We start from the raw sequence: 19434 nt of genomic DNA, 5'->3' as shown, positions 1-19434 counted from the left end.
CTATTAACCATTTCTTGAGGCAAAACTTTCTAATAATATCTCCTTTTCAATCTTGGTGAGGCTAAATTTGCCTCCGTCACTGTATCAAATAAAGTTGGCAGCAGGCCTGTACTGTGCCACAGCTGTTTTTATTTCTTATTACTTTTGCAATCATCTCCACCTGTTCGATCCTCTTCTCAACCATAAACATGGGTGAGTCAAAAATTCAATGGAATACTGGCAATTTATATTTTTAAGTTTCTTTTGCAATATTAGAGTATAACCATAACTTTGGGAAACAAAACCAATTTTTAACAATGTAAACAATCTATTTTTTTACCATAGAAGTAAAAAACTTGTTGGCCCCCTCCAAGAGCAGCTTATGCAAATAATCATACCTGCCAGGGTTCTTTCTGGTGTGCCTTATTTCCAGCCCCAGAGCAAGGTAATTTATTTATCAGCTTCTATTGTGTAAATTAAGATTATCCTTTAAGAGAGTTTTAAGTTAAATCAAGCCAGAAGTTTTAACCTTTTTGTTTTAAAACATGAAACATAGAACATTTATTCATTCCGACGAAACAAAGACAGACACGTGGACAGATTTGGCGCGCCAAGGACACACAGTAGATAGAGAAAGCATAACTAAGAATTCTCTTCAGTAGGAGCCAGAGAGAAACCTCCTAATTTGCTCCTGCTCCCAGAAGGGCTCTGAAATAGCCTTTTCTTTTGTTAACACGCCTGAGAGCACACTGTTTTAGCTCTCTCTCTCTCTCTCTCTCTCTCTCTCTCTCTCTCACTCACTCACTTTCTGTTCCTTTCACCAAATATTGCAGAGTAAAGCCCTGCAGCCCCTCAAGTCTCTCTAACTTCTTCCAGCAGTCAAGAGTCTCCTCATCACGTGCACAACAAGGACAAAACACAAAAACAGCAAGCAGAAACCAAACAACCTGAAACACACTGGCTACACCGAGTGCTCCCCAACCACACAACCGACTCAGATGGAAGGGGGTTGCAAGACTCCCCTCTCAGGAGACCGCAATCCTCTTTCCTCAGATAGGAGGCTTTCACCAGACACCTCTGGCCCTCCTTAACCCCCCCGGACGTCTCCAGGGTTGGCAGCTTGTAGCCATCCAAGCACGTCTGCCGACTACAGCTTCCCAGTCATTACGACCAGTGAAGCAGCTGCAAAACCAAAAAGCGCTTTCCCAAATACAGAATACAGGTACAGATACAGAATCAGACCCGACAACTGACTTGCCGGTGCTTTACAGAATACTCCAAACCGAGTACAGATTATTTCGGACCGAATACAGATTATTTTAAACACACCTCAAACAGACAATGGACTCGCCGGCCGGCTCATGCACTCACTCACTCACACTGGGGATCCCCTTACCTCCAAGGTTGTTTCTGGGAGTGTGGGGGTGGCTGCTGTTTCCCGGTCAGGGAACCAAAATGTAAAACCCAAATGAAAAGGACCTCACCAATCCGTGGAGAACTGCAGACGCACCCCAAATCACTCACGAGAAACACAACTTGATGCAAATTGCAAGAGGTTTACTGGCTAGCCAGGGCTGTCTTTCCTTCAAGCCCGCGCAGGGGCAGCGGAATTCAGCAAAAGAACAAAAGAAGTTTACAGCTTTTAAGGGGGCATCTACAAACCAGGTGGGGGTGGAGTTAGGGAAGGGGGAAGGCTGAGAGTGGAGTTAGGGAAGGGGGAAGGAGGGGGAACAGGTCACTAGGTCATCGATACATTTGATCTCAAATTCCTAAGATGGATGGTGTGTCACTTTATAATTGGCTATTTCGAACCAGTTTCACACTATATATCATGAGCTCCAGTTCAAGGGGGTCAGGCTTATCTCAAACTTTTAGCATCCTGGCACCAACTGTCTCAGGGCTGCTAGTTCAAAGCCCGGCCAAGCTAATCTCGGGCCCATAGCATCCTGACACCATGAATCTTAAGGTTTGTTTAGTTAGGGCCATCTGTTCAAATGGTCAGCTAATTTCCTGGGACTGAGGCGACACAGTGTTTGACTTACAGGTTTTTATGTCTTTGCTTTTAAGAGTAGGGTTCAGGGGATCAACTTATGATTTTTCTATCTTTCAACACCAGGATGGATGGGACACCCAGGGGTCCCAGGAGCTCACCAGCTAGCTAGCTCTGGAAACCAGCCTCCTATCTTGGCTCTACTTGTACCCATGAAAGTCCAACAAAGTGATGCAGAGCCCACACAGCAGGCTGAGCGGGAAGCTGCCTTGTGGCCCTGTCTTGGACCAGAGCTTTTTGAAGTGGGTAGGGGAAGTTCCTGAATGTGGCCCACTCAGGAAGCAGTTGAGGGGACAGGCCTAGGTGAGAACAAGGGTTACTTTGCAAAATACTTTGAGTACTTTGTGAAAGTTGGAGCCTGTGACCTCCTTGGGGCTTAGTTACCTATGTGGGGCCTGGGAAGCTGTGCCTGGCAGCAGGGAGAACAGAGAGACAGTGAAAGGCTAGCACTGGCTGCTGCAGTTTTTTAGATCTGTAATTTGAGAAGCTACTCTCCCAGTCTTCTCAATCCTCTGCATCCTGTCAGGTCCAGAAGAGCCTGAAGGCACGGGCTCCCCTTGAGGGCCTCTCTGCATGCAGACCAGCTTTGCCTCTCTGCCCTGCTTTGCTTTTGTTTGTTTGTTTGTTTGTTTGTTTAAAAAAGAAAAGAGTACAGCAAGTACAGAATTCTCAAAGAAGGGCAAGAAAAGTAAGTGTGAGAAACTGGCATCCCAGATCTGACAAGCAGCCAGGAGACAAGGGCTTCCAGGAAATGCCAAGCACTGTGTGCCTCTACAGAACTTCCCTGGCTCCAGGTGAGACAGGGCTCAGTCTCCCATGTTTTCCTCACCAGGTGTATACCTTCTGTCTCAAGATGGCCACTTCTGTATGTGGCAGGATGTTGCAGAATCTCACAGCCCTGAGCTCAGCCATGAAACCAGACTAGAGAGGAGGCCAAGGTGCTGCTTGCGGTGGCCAGAAATAAGCAGGCTGGGCAACCATCTCATAGAGAGCAGGTTCTCGCCCCTGGTCCTAAACTCCACATTTGGCATCTTTGGCTACAGAAGTACTGTCAAGCAAACTCCTTCGGAGTGAATGAGTGGTGGCTAGCAGAGGCCCACCTTCCAGAAGTCTACATGGAGACTCCCTACACAGGGGCCACTCCCCAAGGAAACAAAAACACAGCTGGAATTTGGATTCACAATGGAGGCTAACAATGACTGAAGAGGTGGAGAGTGGGGAGCTAAGTGAAGCTGGGCACACAATACTCCAGTTATCCCAGCTCTTGGGAAGCTAGGTCAGGACAATGAGTTCTAGGCCATGCTAGGCTACACAGTGAGGGGGGATGTGAGCAAGGAGGGAGGAAAGCAGAAGGAAAGGGAGTTTAAAAATACTTTTTTAAAATCTGCTGTGTGTGTGTGTTTCCTATAACTAATGAGGAAAACAAATAAGGTTTGCCTTGGTGGGAGAGCTCATAGTTCTAAGAAAGGATGAATTAATTGTTTACTTTATATTACAAATCAGGGTAGGCTGCATCTTCTAGAGAGTGGCTCTCTCCCTAGAAGTTCTATATTATACATACTATCATGACTCACTTGCAGCTGGAACCTTCTGCTGACTTCAGGGTCTACTGTCTCCTGTCCCTCATCCCTGGTTTCCTCTACTGTGCCTTGAGGCTACAGGGATGGTGCTGGAGTCGCCTGGAGGAGACAGAACAGAAGAAGCACTTAGAAGTGCTCTACAGTTAAAAACATGGAAATGTTCCCAGATGTCTGCCCTGCTCAGAAACCATAAGAGGTAGTCATGTGTGTTTCATCTCCACTGGAGGGCTAATGGTGCCTATAAGAATGGGCCTCCCTGTTGCATGTCTGAGAATTTTCATTTGGTTCTTTCTCTCCTCTCTCTTCAGGCTGGCTGAAGTCAGTGAAGGTGCCTCCAGCTGGAAGTTCATCCTGAAAGCACTCAGTCCTCCCAAGATCTCCTAAGAGCTTTCCTCAGGTCAAGCAGCGCTTGAAACCTCCAGCAGTTCTAAAAAATCTTTCCAAAGTTGTTGGGAGCCGATTTTAGCAGAAAGCGGCTAGATCAACTTTGCAGGCATCTGGAACCATATACCCTGACGAAAGATTTGGTTTTCAATAGCCTACAACAGCTAAAGCACACTCTGATATCCCACGTATTTTGTGTTGCTGTTTACAGCCCCCAGCTGCAAGGTGCACGTGGTAGTCACGCCTGCAAGGTATTGCAGTTCACGTGCTGTCCACGTGCTATCTACGCCATACATGCTTATAAGGTGCACGTGCTATCCAAGCCTGCAAGGCATTTCGGTACACGTGCTGTCCACGCTATAGACGCCTGTAAGGCTTACGTCATATCAACACCTGCAAGGCACGTGGCAAAAGTGTATAAATACCTCAGAATTCCCTTCAATAAGCGAGACTTGATCAGACTTTCTGTCTTGTCTCCATTCTTCGCATCTCTTTTCCTTTATCCTCTCTCTCTCTCTCTCTCTCTCTCTCTCTCTCTCTCTCTCTCTGTAGTGAGCCGCTGTTTTCAGTGGCTACACATTTGCATTTTCCAAGATGGCACTGGCCTCGTGTTTTCCCAGCAGTAAACAATTATTCTGCGCAGCTGCTAGGCAGAAAGAGCGCCAAGTCACTGGCCTATCCCGAGGCGTAATATTGGGTGGTGAGCGAACAGCCATTCAGAAGTGAATACGTCACTCTAGGATGTGTTTAAGCGAGCCGCTTCCGGTTTCTTCCATCTTTCCGCTTTACCGTGTGGAGTAGTAAAAAGTCCTCGTGGCAGTATACCCGATTACCGCCTCCTGTCCTTATTCGCGGGTGAAAAGGGATTTGGGGGGGCGCTTGTTACCTCTCTCTCTCTCTCTCTCTCTCTCTCTCTCTCTCTCTCTCTCTCTCTCTCTCTCTCGCTAGACCCTGACCCACGAACCAGAACGGCAGCTTGGGCCAAGACACAGTGGCCGCCAAGCGTGGAGCGGAGCAGGCTGCAACATTTTGGCCCACAAAGCAGGGCAGTACGGGCCGGGACACAAAGTTTTAGACTGAGTCAACAGAAATTTATTCCAGTTGTGGCCCAATCAAATTGGACATCGGCCCAACCATGACCCAGTAGCCTATGCCTCTTCCACACATGCCCAGAATGCACGTTCTGTATGCCACTCTGAAGGCACAGGCACACACACACTCTGTGCCTCCAGCTCCCTCTTTGTTACTGCCTCCACCGGCCAGGCTTCTGCCTGGGCTTCTCCTCACCCTGCCATGTGCTGAGCATCATTGCCCCAGGGCAGAGTCATCATACACGTCTGTGACACCCACAGTACTGCCCACTGCCTGCCTGGTGTGCTTTACCTCAATGGATCCCTCCCTACCATCTTGGCTCCTCTGCAGGCCATGCATCTATAGCCACCTCCAGATTCAGCCATCTCCAGAAACTATAAAAGAGCTCAAATGTCCATCCTGGACTCTGTGAGCCTCTGTGTGTCCAGGTGGCTGTGCATTACTCATTCATCAAGCTCCGGTCTCAAGAGGTCTTCTAATATCCCAGCCAGACCAGACTCCAGTGCACACCTGCTCCGCCCCTTCCCTACAGTTGCCAGAGGAAATGCCATCCACACCCATGGTTGGTTGGACCCAGCAGGGTCAGGCACTGAGCAGACACCTCCCTCTTCCTCTTCCTCTTTCTCCTCCTCTTCCCTTTCCTCCTCTTCCTCCTCTTCCTCTCCAAGCCTGCAAAGGACGAAAGCCTTGAAAAAGGCACCCACACCCCATCCATCTCCTGAAGAGATGGGCTTGAAGCAAGCACACTGAGACTGAGGACCAGACAGAAGAAGCAAAGCCTTAGGTACTGTCCAGACTACCCAGGCAGGAGACGTGTAGTTCTCTGAGCACAGGGCATATGGTAAATGAATGAATAAATGAGTGAGTGAGTGGAATTTCATCTAATCCCCAGGCTCTTAGACTAAAATCATGCCCAAGTTCAAGCAGCGAAGAAGAAAGCTAAGAGCCAAAGCCAAACGATTGTTTAAGAAGAAAGAAGCCTCACAGGTCCTGCCTAAGCTATTGACACCTGCCGCTCCACCACCCACACCAGAGAGAGTGGTTACTTCTTCAACAGATATTCCCCAAAGCAGAAACTGGCTAAGACCATCTTGGAACTTCAGATTTCCTAATATCAAAGATGCAATAAACCTTTGGACAAATAAAGCATGGTGCATATACAGTTGCTGTCAGACTTGTGTAGCCCAGAGTTGAGAAGTATTGAAAGATGCCATCTTCCCATCCCGAGTGTACCACAGAGAACTTCAGTCTAAAACAAGAATTGTGTGTTTTGAAAAGTGAATTGTGCAAGCTCCAAAAAAACCTAAAGAGCATCTCAGAAAACTCATCTTGTTCAAGCTGTTGTCACACGTGTTGCATGAATAATAAACTTACAACTGTGCCTGCCCGAGCTCCAACAACCCATGAGGAATCCCAAATAACACTTCCTCCCACACAGCCACAGCCAGCCAGACATCCTCCCCCTTTGCCTCCGCCGCCTCCTCCTCCTCCTCCCCCCCTCCACCTCCGCCACCCCCTGCTGCCTCCTTCTCCTCCCCCTCCCTCCACCTCCGCCACCCCTAGCACCTTTGCTACTCAGAAAATCTGGTACCACTAAAGCACTTAAGGTTGAACCATTAAAGGAAGATGGACCCATGCATATAACAGTTAAAGATCTACTCACTGTGAAATTAAAAAGACAGAGTATTGACGAAAGAAAAAAGCTTGTACCATCACCACCAGAGGAACGGACTCCACTAGTTACTGTCTCTGACCTGCAGTGTGTTACCCTAAAATCTAACACCAGGGTGTTAGCAACTCGAATTAAAAATGTCTTAATTTCTCCTGGTAAAATGTCGAATTAAAAATGTCTTAATTTCTCCTGGTAAAAGCCAAATCGATCTCCGGAAACTGCTGAGAAAAGGAGCCCAGGTGGAACCCCTCTTAACAACAAAGAAAACATGCAAACAGGAACTGGACTCACTCCAGTCATGACTCGGGCCTTAAGGAGAAAGTTTCAGCTGGCTCATCCTCAAAGCCCTACTCAGTCTCTGCCACTTTCCACAAGCAGCTTTGATGAACAAAACTGAGAGCAACTTGGCCTGACTTCCCTGGAGTGATCCATACAATCCTCCCAAGTGTTAATGTACTAAGATATGTATAACTACATGAATGTAACTCTTCTTGAAGACTCATATGTTCTGGTGTTCATGATGGTAAGGGGACTGGATGAGAAAATACGGTCTTCAAAGTAGTGTTTATCCTGGAATTACCCAATTTAGGTTAGAGTGACTATTCAAATTTAATTCCGTAGGGGTTGGCAATATGGTTCAAAAGATACTTGCCACCAAGCCTAATGACTCAAGTCCAATGCGCAGGTCCCAAATAGAGGGAAGAAAAGTACTATGATATGTGCCCCTTCAACACACAAAATTAACAAATATGTTAAGAAATACTAACAGTAAAAATAGTTTGTTATATAAAGGTAGTTATGACATTTAGAACATAGTATGAGTCTTTTCTCTTCTTTCTTGTTTCTTCATTCTTTCTCTTCCTCTTCTTTCTCTTCCTTCTCCTCCTCCTCCTTTTCTTCTTTTTGGTTTGAACCTGTTCCTCACACATTGCTAAGTACACATACCCTGAACTATACCTTCAGCCAGTATTCCTTACTTTTTATATCTGCTGTCCATTTTCCAGCAGTCAAATAAATTCTTCATGATTTCAGCATGAACCTTCTATTTTCCAGAATGCCTTGCCAAGGATTCTGTGTGGTCTGTGGCAGTTTTATCATGAAGCCGGTTCCTGCTTTGCTCCTTACCAGACTGTATATTTGCTGGCAGTGATGTATCTCCCACTGGACTTCGTTTATTCTTGCTAGTCTAGAGCTGTCAGACTTAAAAAATAAGAATATAAGGTACTCATGTGATTTGGATGCATGTAGAAGATAACTTTTTTTTTCATTTTATTTTATTTACATTTAAGATGCCATCCCCTTTCCCCATTTCCCCTCCCTAGAAAACCCCTGTCCCATGCCCCCCCTTTCCTTTTTGCTTTTATACAGTTTTTTTTAAATGTTAATCAAAGGATTTATAAGTTTGGTAATGCTCAATCAGAAGGGTAATCGAATACCCAACCTAGATATAAAGGCTACCTTTGACTGGTGGAGACCTGTGAACATCTGCCTCCATGACCCCTCTCTCTTTCTCTCTCTCATCACCTAGCTTCTCCTCTTCTTCATCTTCTCTCCTTACTCCATCTCTTCCTCTCAGTACTCCTTCCCACTTAGCTCCTCCTACATATCACTCTTTCTGTTAAAGTAAAACTTTTCTCTCAAAATACAGTTAGAGCATACTTATTCCTAATTGTACCAGTGAGGTATAAGATAGTTCTAATACCCAGTCCATCATTTTGTTGACTAACCAGAACCTCTGTCATCTCTTCTAACTAAAACACTTACTTTTGATCCTGGCTTTTTTTTTTTTTTTTTTGGCTTTATAATGAATGTCAGCTGAAAACTATCTACTCAGATCTTTTCTCTCAAAGTAAATAGCCAGGATTGGCTATGAGACTATGGGTCTTCAACCCCGTCAGAAATCCAGAATGACTGAGTTAACTGAAGTTATGGGAAGCACTAAACATAGCTTCTAAAACTTAGCCAATTTATAGAGACCGCTGAACACCTGGACAGTCCCTATACTACCGAATGTTCGAGCATCAAATCTTCAGCCTTCCGGCCCAGAGTCATCTGACAGACCTTAGTGATGCAGGATTATTAAGGGCTGATTACTCTGTCTGGGCAGATATAATCAGTCGACTATTCTGCATGTGTGTCCTCTTCAGGACAGTAGTTAGTCTGTAGATGGAAAGAGGCAATTCTTGCCTAGTGGCTGTCACCACACAACTGGAGTAACTCCAAAGATGCTCAATTTCTTCTTAGAATCCACAACAGGAAGCTGTCAGGAGCAGACAGGTCTCTAATCAGAATGGACATTAATATATAAATTTTTGTAGCGTCAATTCTATGGACTTCTGACGTTTTGAAAACCAACTATCCATGTAAGGTAACCTGGACTGTTGTCTGTTCACTCCTCTCAGCTATTTCTAAATAAAATATGGTTAACCTCCTAACAATTAACTCAAAGCCATAAATTTGCTATAGTCCCTTAACTCATAGGTTAACCATCCCAAATCAGTTAAAAAAGTTAAGGAAGGACTGGGTCTAGGCCTTGTATTCCTAAATGTGTTATACAAGCACATTGCCCATAAGAGTATCAATATTCATCTCACTTTTATATTAATAAGGAGCTCGTACCAATGAAAACCTTAAATTTGAAATCAAAGTAGGTTTTGTACCATTTAAGAAATTATAACTTCATCTTATAATAATTATACAGATTTCTACCAATAGGTTATGGCTATGCAATAAGTCCTAGCTAATCCTCCCTGTTCCAACAAGACCACTACTTTTCCCTAGAAAGACAGACCATTATTAACCACATTAGTCCCCAAGCCCAGGGAATAGGGGCGCTGACTCTTCTGTAACTTCTTCAAGCTGATTACGGGCGTTGAGATATTAGAAGAGGGGTGGGGGGAAGAGTAAGTTGATAATCTTCTGATGCTGTGTCTTCACTGAATCCAGATGGAATTCCAGGACATCGGAGGTTTGGGCAGGTCTGCTCTGTATACTTGATGAGTAGATACACCAAGGCTGTGTATTCTAAGATACTGCCCGAGTTAGAGCGCTTGGGATCCCCGCTTCCTCTGGGTTCTTGAAGGTTGGGGGGCAGAGCTGCCACCCCAGATCTGCTCAGTGCCCTGGCCCAGACCGGAAGGAGAAGATAACTTTTGATACCATCTTTATTAAAGATGTTTATTGGAGAATTTAGAACATTCTGGGTTTTTAACTATAATTCGCATATTGTATGTTATAGTTGTAGATTTGTTCATCTCATAAATCTGCAACTTTGTGTCCTTTAACCTGCATTACCTAATCACTTCTTTCCTGCCAATGGTAATCATTGTTTATTATCAGTTCCGTATCTTGTCATTCCTATGATCTGGGTGTCATTCCTATGATCTGGAGGTCATTATGCTAAATGAAATAAGTCAGGCAAATGGGAAATAGTACTACTTAATTTCACTTACATTTGAAAATTTAAAATGATGAATTCAAAAGAAAAAGACCTATGGACTATACATGAGAAAGAGAATTCTATACTTTTGGCTACAATTGGTGAGGCAAGAGTAGACATCTGACCAACCAGGAGTGTTCTACAGGAAATTTAGAATAAGGGTTTCATATACTATAGCTGAAGGCTTGAAAAAATATGCAGAGTTAATATTATAGTAGATTAAAACTACACAAAAGTTGAATGTAAGGCAATACTAATATATTTAATCAATTTTCTGTGCAAATGAACTTTGAAGATATAAGTGCAAAACTTAGAAAGTTAAAAAAAAGAAGATTCCAGTTAAGGTGGGCATAGAAGCTATTCTGACTTACTTCTCTTGTGATGTTTGAAGTAGATCATTCATGTTTTAAGTGTATGTAGTTTTATGCCACAGGTGCGTGATGGATACATTATGAGTGCTCAAAATAATAAATGTGACAAATGTGTCTAATTTGTAAATTAAATATATTGCATTTTTCTAAAGTAAAATAAAATTCAAGATACCTAAAAAAAAAAAAAAGAATATAAGGTACTCAATTAAATTTGAATTTCAGATAAACCATAAATAAGCTTTAAGAATAAATCTGTCCTAATAAACAACAAATATTTGAGTGTTACAGATGGAACTCAAGGTCATGAATGTGCTAAGCTAGTAGAAATATCTCCTTAATATTGAATGACGTGCACTTACATTTAAGAACTATATTTAATTCTTTGCAGGGAGTTCAGGAATATAGTGCTTGTCTAGAATGTTCATGGCCCTGGGTTCAAACCCTAGTACTAATACACAAACACACACACATATACACACACTCCTTCATGTGATGGTTAATATCAGTTGTCTACTGCATATTATCTATAATTATGTGGAAGACGGCTTTCCATCTTGATTAGGCTAATTGAGATGGGATAACCTACCCTCAGGGAGAGATCACCCTAAGCTGTGGATGCAATGTGACCAGCTGCTTTAAGCTCCTACCATCTTGATCCTTTCCCTTCCACAGTGGAGTTTATGGTAGAACTATAAGCCAAAAGGAGCCCTTTCTTTTCTCAGCTATTTCATCACAGCAACTAGAAAACTAACTAATAATTCACCATACCTATCTTCTCTGCAATTCACATTTAACTAAGAACCTTATATTTTACCTAACTACCTTATCTGTCCACTCCTGAAAAGTTGCAGTTTATTTCTGGGATCCCATGGTTTACCACATGTCGTCCTGGTACTAAACACTATGTAGCTTTAGCCAGGATCCCATCACATATGTTCTAAGGAGAATAGATGGGTCATTCTCAGTAAAGTGAGTGTCACTCAAGGTGCAGAAGTAGCTTTCTTCTTCAGTTCAGAGGAGTCTCGGGGCTTTGAGCATGCTGGGCGAGTGCTTCTCACAAGTGATCCAAGCCATACTCCCAGCTTCAGGATCATCTCTGATGCTGTTACTGTACAATGGTAGGAAAGAAACCCTACCAGAGAGTTGTATTTCCAGAAATCCCATTACTTCTATGGAATGATAGTGCTTTGAGATGCCAAATCATGGTGTTTGAAAGTCATCAGACTGGAAGTAGTCCTGGGTACAGTGTTTAGCACCTAGGAGGCAGTCCTGTTTATGAGACCCACATGTATGTTTATAATATAGAAGAGATACATCTAGAACCAGCTAGAAGGTTGTTTGCTTGTGGTTTGTTGAGACAGGTTTTCATGTAGCCCATTCTGTCCAGGAACTGGCTAGCCATGGATGACCTTGAACTTTTACATCTTCATTCCTCCAATTATTGCATGCCAGGAGTAAGGAAAGCACCATCAAATCCAGCAGAACTTTTTTGAAAACATGCTAGCTAGTTTGACATTATGTAAAGATAAGGGAAATGATTACTGAAAATAAGGGTTTGTAACAGAATGTTATTTTGTGGGAAATTATAATGTTTACAATAGTAATAAACCACTATATACTGTACAAAATAACAATTTGATCATTCTTATAGCATACAAGTCTCATTTATTAAAAAACAAACAAACAAACAAACAAACAAAAAAAAAAAAAAAAAAAAAAAAAAACCAACCAGGCTGGGCATTCTGGCTTCTGCCATTTGTGCCAGCTATTTGGAAAACTGAGGTGGAGGGAAGATAAGTTTAAGGCCTGCAGCCAGCCTGGGAAACTTGGTAAGAACCTGCCTCAAGAAAATAAAAATCTTATAAAGATGCTACTGCTGTTATATCAGTATTAAGATGTACCCTACTTTAAATTGTTTACTAATTTTTATCATAGAATTTATATGCTTTTTTACTGTAAGCACTTGTATACTCTGCACATTGCATGATTTTATTAAACTACTGTTTATCATAAAAAAATGAGTGAGTGAGTGACTGAGTGAGTGACTAAGTGAGTGAGTGAGTGAGTGAGTGACTGAGTGACTGAGTGAGTGAGTGACTGAGTGACTGAGTGACTGAGTGAGTGAGTGCCTGAGTGACTGAGTGAGTGAGCAAGCACACTTATATTTTCTTATCCATGTAATGAAGCTCAGTGTGATCATGAAGGACAGATGATCTGGGATATTTTCTATGTACTAGAAGACACTACCCTTCAGAACAGCCACTCACACTCATACTTCAGCTGACCAGCGCGTCATAGGAGTGTGACAGAAACAAAGGAAACCCTGCATAAGTTAATCAGCCACTAGAGTTCCTCAGCACCCACAGAGTGCCCATCCTGGGTTTGCCACCTTGGTGTCATCAGGGAACATCCCTGCTCAGTCTGTGTCTTTGGAAAGAGTAGACATCTGCTGTCCACTGTGAGTGCTGAGAGGCCCTGCTCACAGGGGAAGAAGGCTACATGACAGTGGCTTGTGGGGAGAGGCATACACAATGTTCTGTCAGGGGGAACATGGGAGGGGGGCAGTTCCAGCAAAGGGAAGCCATAAGCAAAAACAACATTTCTTAGGACTCGTTCTCTTTAAGGAACTTTCATACTTCTGATCGTATCTGATCCTCACACCAGACCCCTGCGAGATAAGCGGGGAATGCATCCCAAGTTCTGAATGAAAAATGAGTTTGTAGATTGGGTGGAATCCACTTCTCCTGACTTCTAGAACAGACCTAGCAGCTTTGTCTGAGAACAGCAGTATCTGAGGCTATGCTTCTGTGTGCAAGGCTGGCCCACATGGAGCTGTACTTCACACCCATCCTGCACACACAGAGATGAACAAAGAAAAGGAAAGAAGCTGGGGTGAGAGGAAGCAATCCTCCTCCATCAGGATTACCAAGCTATGTCGGACAATCATAGAATTTCCACATCCACTGCAACCTCAGGGGACACACACAGCCCATCTATCCTGGGAAACATAACAGATGCTGCTTGCCCCGAACACCACCTTCATCACCTCTGTCTAGAGCTCCCTTTTCCTTTCACACTTCACAGACTATGAACACAGACACTTCGTCAAATGAAAGCAAAGACAGGCCCTGTCTTCCAAAACCATGGCCCAGCAGAGTAGAAATAATAAAACTGCAATAGATACTAAGTGCTTACCAACCAGCCCATGGGGAAAGCCCTGATCCACAATGTTTACCGATGGCCACCATGGCCAATTGCAAACAACCCATTAACACCAGCTGGCAAATCCCCTGATTACTTACTGCTATGAAGCTCTCAATTGGCCATCTAAGCAGACTTCAGCAAAACACTGTAACAAACCCAGCCCCATCCAGGGCCCTCCACCCCCACCCTACCTCCAGTAAAAGTCTCAGTGGTTAGAGTTTGGGGCTTAGTGATGGAGGCTGAACAAGGCACAGGGAAAACAGGACAGGGAGCTTTCTCAGTCCGCTGGGGCGTTCTCACAGAGACCATGAACCCCAGAAAGACAACTGCAGTCATCCTGTCCCATGAGGCAGGCCAAGTCAGTGCTCTGGGCAAAACCCTACAGCTTCCCACGGCCCCCAGAGTAAAAGATGAAGCTCTTACAAAAATACATCCATCTCTTCCTCCCTCCCTTCCCACCCTCCTCACTCTGGCCAGCCACCCATTCTGTTCTCTTACTTCAGAGCCTGAATTCAGCCTAGGTGTTCAGTCTACCTGAGTATTCTTTCCTCAGATCTCCACACCACCAATTCGCCTGCCCCTTAACCTTCATTCAGATGTCTCCTTCTCTAGGATGTCCCCAGCACACTCTCACCACCTTCTGCTTCCTCCAATCCACTTATTCCCCAAACACAAGGGAACATGTCTTTTTACTACAGAAACTGTTTATGATGTCAATCGACTAGAAACCATCTTCAGAAGGGCAAAGGTGTGTCTGTCCTGTTTCCTGCCACATTTCCACAGCCAAGAACAGAGCTCTACATGTATGTAGGGGGGGGGGAGGCAGCAGGGGGGTCTGCACATTTTTCTGCATCAGTGAATGAAGGCAGGCAGTCCTGGAGGTGGTTTCCCTTAGCTACCATCTTGATTTTCTTAGAGGGGACAGCTAGGCTGAAGGTTATTCCCTGCTCAGCAGAGACCCCAGATGCCCTGGCTCTTCCACTGGGATGTAGGACAGGTGTCCCTTGTCCTAACTCTGCACTTCACTTGCTTTCTTCATTTAGGCTGCAATGAGGCCTTATATGGCTAACCTGGACCAGCAGAAAGTGCCAGGGAGAAAGCCAAACAGGATGAAAAGCCTGAAGGCCTCCACTGAGCTACAGTGGGAGATCTGAGGTGAGGAATGATGTGTTCCTCAAAAGGTCCACAGAAGACAAGCCCTCTGAACCCCCTGATACCAGTTACATGCCTCCAGCCACTTTGATCCCCCATTCCCTACTCTGAACCAAGAAGAACCATCCCCCAAGTGATGTCTACCCCAGTGGTTAGGGCCAAGCAGCTGTTCCACCATGCCTCAGGTAGGCTCCCCACATGCAAGGCAGACAGGTCATACTGCTATTTTAAGTTCTGCAGGCCTAACTGTAGCACATAGCCACAGCAGGCAGCCAACCAGGACAGTGAAGCTCGGTTCACTGAAGGGGTTGACCTGGGATTCAGAGAAACTGGTCATCCCCTTACACCAGCCCTTGGTACAAAGACCAGAAACCCCCAGGCCACACCTTCCAACCTACAGGTCATGGGAGCATGAATCAGGGGCTGCCTCAGTCACACCCAGATTCCATTTCTGAATGTGAACCCAGTCTCCACAGCAAAAGGTCTCATAGCTCCGCCCTACAGTTCTCAGAAGTTCCAAGGAAGCAAAAGCTAGTACAGCAGTCAGATAAAAACACAGCCCCAAGAGATGAATTCTATGGTATCTGCAATGACTCCCGTTCCTCCCTAACATGGAGTCCCTCCAAAAGGCAATGTTATAGGGAAGGCCAGAGCCCTTTGCAGTCCACTGCCCTATACTGCTACCTTGGCCAACAGGCGACTCCATCCTCCAGCATCAGCTGGGTGGGAAGGCTGAGCTTCCAGGCTCATCAGACATGGTCTTGGGAGAGAAGAGCATCGTGTAGCCTAGAGCCTGGAGTAACCAGAACTTGACTCGCTAACTTCCCTTAAATTCTCCCAAGGGACCTATCATCTCCACTAAGAAAGTGCTGAGGGGAAGAAAAAGGAGGGCTACATTTAAGGAGCCAGAGAGCTGAAAATTCCTTTTCTTTTCTCCTGAACATTTATCACCTCTGGTCTGAGCTGTCATCGATACATCTGTAGCACCAGTGGGCACCTACAAGAGACCAGCCACTGGACTCTAGGGCCCTCAGACTTATGGCCAAAGTAAGAAGAGGGCTGAAAACCTCGCTGCTGCCAGTTCCAGCAAGTCTCTTGAGACAGAACATCCCTGCTGTGATAGAAGCTCCTCATTCTGACCTTCACTGTCCCCCGAATCAATTACTCAGCATCCAGCTGCACACAGCACCACTCTGGGAGTTGTGGAGATCAAGTTAAACAAATATAGAATTACAAAAATCTCATCCCACAAGCATGCCGTGCAGGGTCTGGGGAGCTTACAGAGGTTACAGAGGCTGCTGTGTGCCATACCCACTTCTCCTCAGATGAGAGGTTTAAAGAACTCCAGGAAAGAGGGGTCATCAGAAAGTGAAACCCACAGAACAATGAGAACACATACTTGCTTACGAGTCCATAATCAAAATGTATAAAGAGCACTTGCAACCAAATAAGATGAGCAGCCAATATTGAAAGGGCTTTCAATGAGCAAGGGGGTGGATTACTCTATGAATAGACACTCAGCGTCACTATAATGGAGACTCAAACTGAAACACACCAAGGAGCTGAGAGCATATCCCAGGTAGAGCGGTTATCTATAATGAGGTATCATTTCAGCCCTACTAGGGTAGCTCCCAAAGCCAGACAGTAACCAGAATGGAGGCACTGTAATCAAGTATTCCTTACACTACTGGCAGAAAAGTAAGACCAACTTTAGAAAGGAGTTTGAGGTTCTTCAAAAAGCTAACATAGTTAGCAGACAATTCTACTCCTAGGTATAGGCCCAAGAGAAGAGATAACACACTCACCACACTAAAACATGTACATAAATGTTCAATGAGCCTTATTCATAACAAAAAAACAACTGAAATAATACAAAAGGGTCCAGGAAGTGATAAACAGGTCGATAAAACTGGGCATGCCTGTAGAATGAAGACTTGCTGAGCAGTGAGAAGGAATGGAGATCTGGTACACACTAAACACAACCGTCCTCGACAACAGGATGCTAAGAAAAGCAGCTGGTGACAAAAGACCAGAATAGGCAATTCCATGGAGACAGGACATTGATTTAACATTGTCGGGGGATGGTCACGGGGTAAGGACTTGGGGAGTAATTTTGAGCAGGCAGAAGTTTTCCTTTGGGGAGTGACAGAAACGAGGTGACATCTATACAGTGAAACACTTTAAGCCACAGATGCGGTCATTAGACAGGCACATCACCCTGCAGCAACAAAGTGCCAGATGGGGCTTCAACAACTCGAATCTTTCTCTCCATGCTTCTCAACACCGGCCTGTACCGCCTGCCTACCCTCTCTCTTGGACAGCAGACCTTGTCCCTTTGCCTTTTAGTCGTCCTTCTTGTGTCTTTATACTCTTCTTGCAAGGACTGCCAGTCACAGTGAAGCCCAGGCTCATGACCTCACTTACCCTGAATTCCAATGTCTCTGAAGACCCCTTCTGCAAATGCAACCACATTCGGAAGGACAAGGACCTAGACCCTTCAACCTATGAATCTGGAGGACATGCCTTAGTCTGCAAAGTGCCAAGCAAATATGTGATATACAATTATGTCTTCATAATATCCTACCCAGAAATCCTAGAGGTAGCTGAGTCGCACCCTTTGTTTTACAGGTGGGGAGCTGAGAGTCTGATGGCTACTTGCCCAGCACCACAGCTGATCAGGGCAGAGCGAAAGCAGAGGCTCTGCTACACCCTTGCACTGCCCTGGCCTATGAGGCCCAGAGACAGAACAAACAAGGCTGGGAAAGTAACAAAACATGCAACTTAAAGAGAGACAAAGTGAAGAATTTAGACCATGTGTAATTAAAGTGCAAATGTGCTCCAAGGCTGGGAAGGGCGGGCACAGACAGCAGGGCTCTGAGGAGGCTCTGGAAGAGACCCTCACAGTGACAGAGGAGGGTCCATGAGCAAATTCAACATTAATTCTGAATCTGCTGTGTGCCAGGTGAGGCAGGAGCATGTTCCTGGGCAAGATGCAGTTTTTAAAAGAGTTGGCACTTCAACTAATCCCTGCAGAATGGGCCTAATCCCACCAGGATAAAGGCTTTCTAAGCTAATGGGCCATGTGACCAAAGGCACAAAGGCAGGTAATTTCCAGACCCAGGCAGGAAACAGAGAGTTGGCTGCTACATGGAAACATTTGTCTACCAGGTAAAGGCAGGCCAAGGTCAAATTCTGAAGAGCCTTGTGCTACACTGAGGAGCCTGAAGACAAGCAACAGGGACCCTCTGAAGGTTCCAGGATGGAAGTATGACATGACTCAAGGGATGCTTGGGGAAGGAGACTCCGACCACAGCAGTGGACAATGGGCTGGTCACTTCGGTGGTTCTCTTCTGAGGGAAGCATCAGACAGGGAGAGTGTTCACAGACTGCACTGAGGGAGGGTTCCAATGGGTGGCAGGGATGCAGGAAACTCTGTTTCTAGGGGTGCATTCCAATTTATCTTAATTAGGTTGAGCTGAGGAAAGCAAGAGGAGTGAATTCTGTGCAGGCACTGGCAAGCTGCCAACTCCTGGAGCCCGTGTTGTGATCTGGTGCTGACAGCCCTTCATCTCTTCCATTTCTTTTCTTCCTCTTTTTATTTTATTTATTTATTTATTTATTGAGATAGAGGAGGGGAGTGGGGGAGGTGAGAGAGACACAATAGAATGGCTCAGAGAACAAAAGCTCTGGTTCCTTTTGGTGCCTCATTTTTATCAGGGGGTGTGCAGCTCTCTCAGTACCCTATAATCACAGTGCAGGCAGGGATGCAGCCAGTGACTTACCATTCAGGCATGGACGCGTCTTGGACAGCAAGTCCTACCAATGTCTGCCAGCTCAGATCTGATCCACAGCATGGGAAAGGAGGCCTGAGAGTGGAGGGGTTTGGGCCAAGGTCCAGCTGGTCCTCTGTGATCTCAGGAGACGGGACAGCTCTCGGTTGGCCCTGACAGCAGCAGCTGCCATTCGGAGCCTACTATGTGTCCGAGGACCATGCTAGTTTTTAAACTTCATAGAATGCTCAAGGAAGTATTACTCTTGCCACTTTGCAGATGGAGTAACTGGGGTTCAGAGGTTAAAGAGATCATTCAAGGACATGAAGCCAAGACTGAACTGGATCTCTTTAGCTTCAAAACCTAAGTCTTTAACCTATGCCACACTGATCTGATAGGAGGAAACACCCCCCACCCCCGCCCACATACCAGCTTGCCAATAGGCTCCCTGGGAGAGAAACACATACAAGGGAACCAGTCTTACAGTCCTGCAGGACTGCAGGTGCTTAAGGCAAATGTGGTCCTTGGGTTTGGTTGGCCAGCTCTCAGTCCAACAGGCCCTGGTCCAGGCCCCTCTTCTCCTGTCCAACTTTCTTACTCACCCATTATCACTGTCCCCATGCCATCACTGGATCCCTGGACTCCAGTGACTGCTGGAGGTCATGTTCAAGTCTCACCTTGATTCTGTCCCACCAAGGTGATACAGCCAGTGGTTCCCCCTGTTGTACTTGGTCCTGTATC

General features: G+C 45.2%; 1 pseudogene; it reads left to right on the top strand.

The window, feature by feature from the left end:
- The first annotated feature begins 5976 nt into the window (after positions 1-5976).
- Positions 5977-7189, top strand: LOC117711211 (proline-rich protein 11-like; annotated as a pseudogene).
- Positions 7190-19434: the final 12245 nt, after the last annotated feature.

Source organism: Arvicanthis niloticus, chromosome 6 (assembly GCF_011762505.2).
Source record: "Arvicanthis niloticus isolate mArvNil1 chromosome 6, mArvNil1.pat.X, whole genome shotgun sequence".
In the NCBI taxonomy this organism is placed as follows: domain Eukaryota; kingdom Metazoa; phylum Chordata; class Mammalia; order Rodentia; family Muridae; genus Arvicanthis; species Arvicanthis niloticus.
Note: the sequence above shows the minus strand (reverse complement) of the source record. Positions and strands in the feature narration are given on the sequence as shown.